The sequence below is a fragment of the Spinacia oleracea genome, chromosome 4, assembly GCF_020520425.1.
Source record: "Spinacia oleracea cultivar Varoflay chromosome 4, BTI_SOV_V1, whole genome shotgun sequence".
Classification (NCBI taxonomy): Eukaryota; Viridiplantae; Streptophyta; class Magnoliopsida; order Caryophyllales; family Amaranthaceae; genus Spinacia; species Spinacia oleracea.
Window position 1 is genome coordinate 26,945,141 of NC_079490.1, and position 6,000 is coordinate 26,951,140.

Below are 6,000 nucleotides of genomic sequence, written 5' to 3' on the forward strand. Positions count from 1 at the left end.
GGTTATTTTTTACTACCAAAACTAAGTTTTACTAAAGGTTTTACTTACTGTTTGTTGGATGCAAATGAGTCAATATGTTTGTAGACTACTCTAGAACAATCTTGGTCAATACTTTATTAAAACTTGGTCACAGCTCCTCTGTTAATTAAGTTAATAAATAAGATTGAACAAAAAAATAAATTTAAGCTCGTTAATATTGTGAGCAACTCTTTTAAGTTACTCCGTAGTTTGTAGATGTGTTCATCTTCTAACATAACTCGTATAAAAGTCGTTTCGACTTGAAAACATTTATGACTGCATTTGGAAACTACTCCCTCCGTCCCGGAATACTTGACTTGTTTTCCTTATCGGGTCGTCCCTTAATACTTGACCTGTTTCTAAAAATGGAAATATTCTAACAATATTATATTATTTCTCATTCCACCCCTATTAACCCACCTACCCCCTACTCCATATAAAAAATAATTAAAAATTCAACCCCTACTCTCCCCAACCCCACCTCTTAACCCACCTCTCACTAACTACATTAAAATAATACCCCACTATCAACTACTACCTATTAAATTAAATAAGTCAATTCAAGTCCCTTAAACTCTGTGTCGGTCAAACCGGGTCGAGTATTCCGGGACGGAGGGAGTATTTAGTAATCTTTTTGTATTCTGTTTAGACTATCTCAAGAAAGGTATTGTAGTCTGGAAAAATATACTCCGTATAAATTGTTTTTTTTTTTTTGTTGCAAATGAGCCACACAAAGGGCGAGGATGAGAATCGATCCCAGGATCACCTGGAACCGGGATGGAAGCTCTAACCAACTGAGCTACCCATCACTCTCGCTCCGTATAAATTGTTAAAATGCAGTTATACACTTGCTCCTCTTTTCTCTCTTATTTGTGTGTGCCGAGTATATAACGACTAGAAATTCAGTTATACATTTGCGCGTCTTTTCTCTTAAAAAAAGGATTGTGTTCACTTGCTCTCACTCTCCCTCGATTCTCCCTCAATTCCCAGATTGTTTTACGAATTTTGATAAACATGAAGGTTATAGCAGCAGAAGCAGAGAACAAAACCATATTCTCGTTTGAATTCTACGTTCCTAAAACTGAAGATGGCGTCAGAAACCTATCGAAGAGCATGGAGAAATTGGTGGCTCACAGCCCTTCATTTTGCGACATTACTTGGCGTGGTGAAGGATCTTTAACCCTAGAAATCGCAAATCTTATGCAAAATTTTGTTGGTGTTGAGACTATGATGCATCTCATCTGCACTAATATGCCTGTTCAAAAGATCGATCATGCTCTTAATACTATTAAGTCCAATGGTGTGCGAAATGTTTTTGCTCTTCGTGGTGACCCTCCTCGTGCCCAAGAACAACTTCAACACGGATTTTCTTCCGCCCTCGATCTCGTAATTTTTGCCCCCTTAATTCTCCTCCGCTTTTCAATTTGATTTGTATTTTGTTTTTTAGGGTTTAGGGTTTAAGGTTTCTGATTTCAGGTTCATCATATGAGGAACAAATATGGAGATTACTTTGGGATTACTGTTGCTGGTTATCCTGGTAATTATTAATTTTTGATTTAAGTATTTGATATATAGCTCTGTGAAAGTTCTGTTTTAGAACCAAACAACATATTCTGCACAAATATCTGGTAAATCAAACAACATATCGTGAATTAATTATTAAATGGTATTTTTGTGAGAAACTATCTTATAAAAAAAATTGCAATGAACTACCTTATGAAATATTTATATGTTGTAATATATGGAGGACGAAAGGTTTGACTCAAAATTTCAGGAATTACTTTATGATATGCACCTCATGCGTCATCAAATTACCAATTTCCCATGAGATACGGAATTTTGATTTCACGTTTATAATACAGCGGACAGTAGTAGCTTACGATATACTCCCTCCGTCCCGGAATACTCGACCCGATTTGACCGGCATAGAATTTAAGGGACTTGAATTGACTTATTTAATTTAATAGGTAGTAGTTGATAGTGGAGTATTGTTTTAATGTAGTTAGTGGAAAATGTGCAAAGGGGTGAGTGAAGAGGTGGGGTTGGGGGAGAGTAGGGGTTGAATTTTTAATTATTTTTTGTATGGAGTAGGGGGTAGGTGGGTTAATCGGGGTGGAGTGAGAAATACTATAATATTGTTAGAATATTTCTATTTTTAGAAACAGGTCAAGTATTAAGAGACGGCCCAATAAGGAAAACAGGTCAAGTATTCCGGGACGGAGGGAGTAAATATTTATAAGGTAGTTTCTTGCAAACATCAGATTTTATAAGTTAGCTTTGAAAGAATTTGCCTATGAATTATTAGTACTTTTAAATTGTTATTGTTTTGATATAGTTCATGTGAATGTTATCTGAATTGGTGTGATATTTTAAATTAATTTAGAGGCACATCCTGATGTTATTGGAGCTGGTGGTTTGGTTAGTCCAGAAGCATAGGCTAGTGATCTGGCTTACTTGAAGAGAAAGGTAATCTCTCTAATGGATGCCCATAAGATGAGTATGTGGTTTATGTGGATCATGAGTTGATGTTGCATTGCGCTTGACACTGTTTTACTTACCACATATATATGTATTTAGGTTGATGCTGGTGCTGATCTAATCGTCACTCAGCTGTTTTATGATACGGAAGTGTTTCTCAAGTTTGTTAATGATTGCCGCCAAATTGGAATCACTTGTCCAATTGTTCCTGGCATTATGCCTATTCAGAGCTATAAAAGATTTCTTGGAACAACTCGGTTGTGTAAGACCAAGGTATAAGATCCCATGTTTACATTCTCAAATTTTGATTCATCCCTTGTAGTCTGAATTAACTTGCTTGTTTTTGGCTTGAAACATATATATACATATATATTGTAGATTCCTCAAGAGATCGCGGATGCATTGGAGCCAATTAAGGACAATGACGAAGCAGTGAGAGCCTACGGTATTCATATGGGAACTGAAATGTGCAAGAAGATTTTGTCTAGTGGAATCAAACACCTGCATTTCTATACAATGAATATGGACAACTCTGCTTTAAGAATATTGCTGGTACACTCACTATTAGTCCCTGGCTGGCCTGCTTATGAATTAATTAATTTGTGATATGTTGTTGATTTATTTAATGCTATATATATTCTCCAACTGCATGCTGCAGAATCTTGGTTTGATTGAAGAATCCAAAATTCAGTGTCTGTTGCCATTGACATATCCAGCAAATGATCACCACACCAAGGAAGATGTTCCACCCATATCTCGGTATAAACAGTGCAATGGACGATGTGGTGATGTTTGTAATGCTTGTTATGATGGAGCACCATGTGATGTTCAGGTAACTTGATAACCTAGCTTCCTCTGAATCGATTTGAGGTCTTTGTGAACCTGTCCTTATTGTTGGTTACTTGGCAGTTTAATGCTTATCTGGTTTAATTCGTTGACAGATTATGAGACCACATGAACTTGAGCAGCAAGACGAGTGGGTTGTCCCAGTGCAACATATTGAAGATATACACGAGGTAGGTAAAATTATACGGAATCGGAGTATTTCTGTTGGCTTGTTTAAAACCATTGGTCCTGATGTATGTTTTCTTTCGTATATCAGAGGTTCCAGAAATTATGCCTAGATATGCTGAGATGCAATAGTAGATGACCTTCAATTCAGCCAGAAACAATGATCATATTAATACGGAGGCAGGGCTCATTGAGGCAGTATTGGATATTTCGTATATAAATAAAATAGCTACAATCTAGGCTTGGAAAAAGCTGATGCCAAATCCCGAGCTGAGGTAGAGCACTCAATGGGCTAGGGTGGCGTCTTGCTTTCACAATCCAACCAGCTACTACATTTAGATCGAGTTTACCATTGTGCACTTCATTGTATTCTCTGTTACATTTGAACAAGTAATATGGTGAACCTTCTTTTTACTTTTTTAGCCTAGCTGTTTCTTCAGAATCATCTTTGTCTGCGATATTGTTTAACGAGTTGCTTTTACGGATTACTCCATACTACGATGGCATTTTACGTGACTTCAGAATCAGGCATAAGGTTGTTTTTCTAGTCACATATTTTCTTATTGATAGATTAGGTTTAATTGTTTGTTCTTGCGTTTGTATTTCTCAGAATGTGTATTATATACAACCTAAGCCAAAGCCCTAAAGCCCAATATATAGGCTGTAGCTATTAAATGGAGACATTAATTAACTAATTACATAGTTTAGCCCAATATACAATGTAAGCCTCAATACCCCCTCAAGTTGGAGCATGTAGATCACAAATGCCCAACTTGCCAAGTAGATGCAAAAACTGTCGCTTGCCAAGAGCTTTCGTGAAGATATCCGCCAGTTGGTCATGCGTCGAGACATGACTAGTGCTAATGACACCCTCTTGAATAGCGTCCCGAACGTAGTGACAATCAATCTCAATGTGTTTTGTACGTTCGTGAAAAACTGGATTTTGAGCAATGTGGAGAGCAGACTTACTGTCGCAGAATAGTTCCATGGCCCTGGGATGCGCAACACCCAGACTGAGTAGTAAAGCCTTAAGCCACTTCAACTCCGAAGTAATAGCGGCCATAGACCTATATTCCGCCTCCGCCGACGACCGTGAGACCGTCTGTTGTTTCTTTGTTTTCCAGGACACTGGGGAACCACCAAGAAACACCAACCAACCTGTAAGAGAGCGTCTGGTCAACGGACAACTGGCCCAATCAGAATCACACCAACCGGACAACGAGAGATCGGAATCCGCCCGTAGAAGAATGCCTTGGCCCGGGCATCCCTTAAGGTACCGCACTACACGGACCGCGGCGTCCCAATGCTCTTGCCTTGGTTCCTGCATATATTGTGCAAGTATGTGAACAACATAGGCCAAATCGGGACAGGTGAACGACAGATATATGAGACGACCAACAAGCCGTCTATACTTCTCCGGATCATCCAGAATAGCGCCTTAAGCAAGGGCAAGGGAGTGATTTTGCTCAATGGGAAAACCTGATGGTTTCGCCCCTAAGAGACCGGCCTCGGTAATAATATCAAGCGTGTATTTGCGTTGACACAAGTAAATGCCGTCCGAACTACGCGCCACTTCGATACCAAGGAAATACTTCAAAGTTCCCAAATCTTTCATATGAAAACATTTACCCAAGTAAGCCTTAAAAGCAGCAATAGCGAGGGAGTCGTTACCTGATATGATCAAATCGTCCACATAAACAAGAACGTTAAGTTGTATAGCACCCTGATGAAATGTGAAAAGAGAATAGTCTGAATAAGACTGTAAGAACCCATAATTCTTCAAAGATGCAGCTAACTTAGCAAACCAACATCTCGGAGCTTGTTTCAGACCATATAGTGACTTTTTCAAACGGCAAACCATGCCTGGTTTATCCACCGAGAAACCTGGTGGCAATTTCATGTAGACCTCTTCATCCAGATCACCATGGAGAAAGGCGTTGTGCACATCCATCTGATAGAGTTCCCAATTTTTGGCGGCGGCAACAGCAAGAAAAGCACGCACGGTAACCATCTTAGCTACAGGTGCGAATGTGTCGTTGTAGTCAATCCCCTCAACCTGATGGTTACCAAAAATTACAAGGCGTTCTTTTAGACGTTCGATCTTGCCGCAAGCATGAAATTTGACTTAGTACACCCATTTACAACCGAGAGCTTTCTTGCCAGGAGGCAACTCCTCCATGACTCAAGTTTCATTTTCCTCTAGAGCACCAATTTCTTTTTGCATAGCCTCTCTCCATCCCGCATCCTTCATGGCCTCATTGAAATTACAAGGTTCCATACTAGAAAGCACAGCTGCAAGAAATATACGGTGTCGAATAGAAAATTTGTTACAATTCACAAAGTGTGCTATAGGATAGGGAGTACCTGAGGGACAAGACGAGGCCGAAGAACTCGTGGAAGGACTCTTTTTGACAGTGGGCGTGACATAATATTTCAGCCGAGTTGGAGGACGCTTAGCACGCAACCCCTTTCCTAGACCGAGTGGAACCGCGG

General features: G+C 39.5%; 1 pseudogene; it reads left to right on the forward strand.

The window, feature by feature from the left end:
- The first annotated feature begins 861 nt into the window (after positions 1–861).
- LOC110789905 (methylenetetrahydrofolate reductase (NADH) 2-like) lies at positions 862–4,054 on the forward strand (annotated as a pseudogene).
- Positions 4,055–6,000: the final 1,946 nt, after the last annotated feature.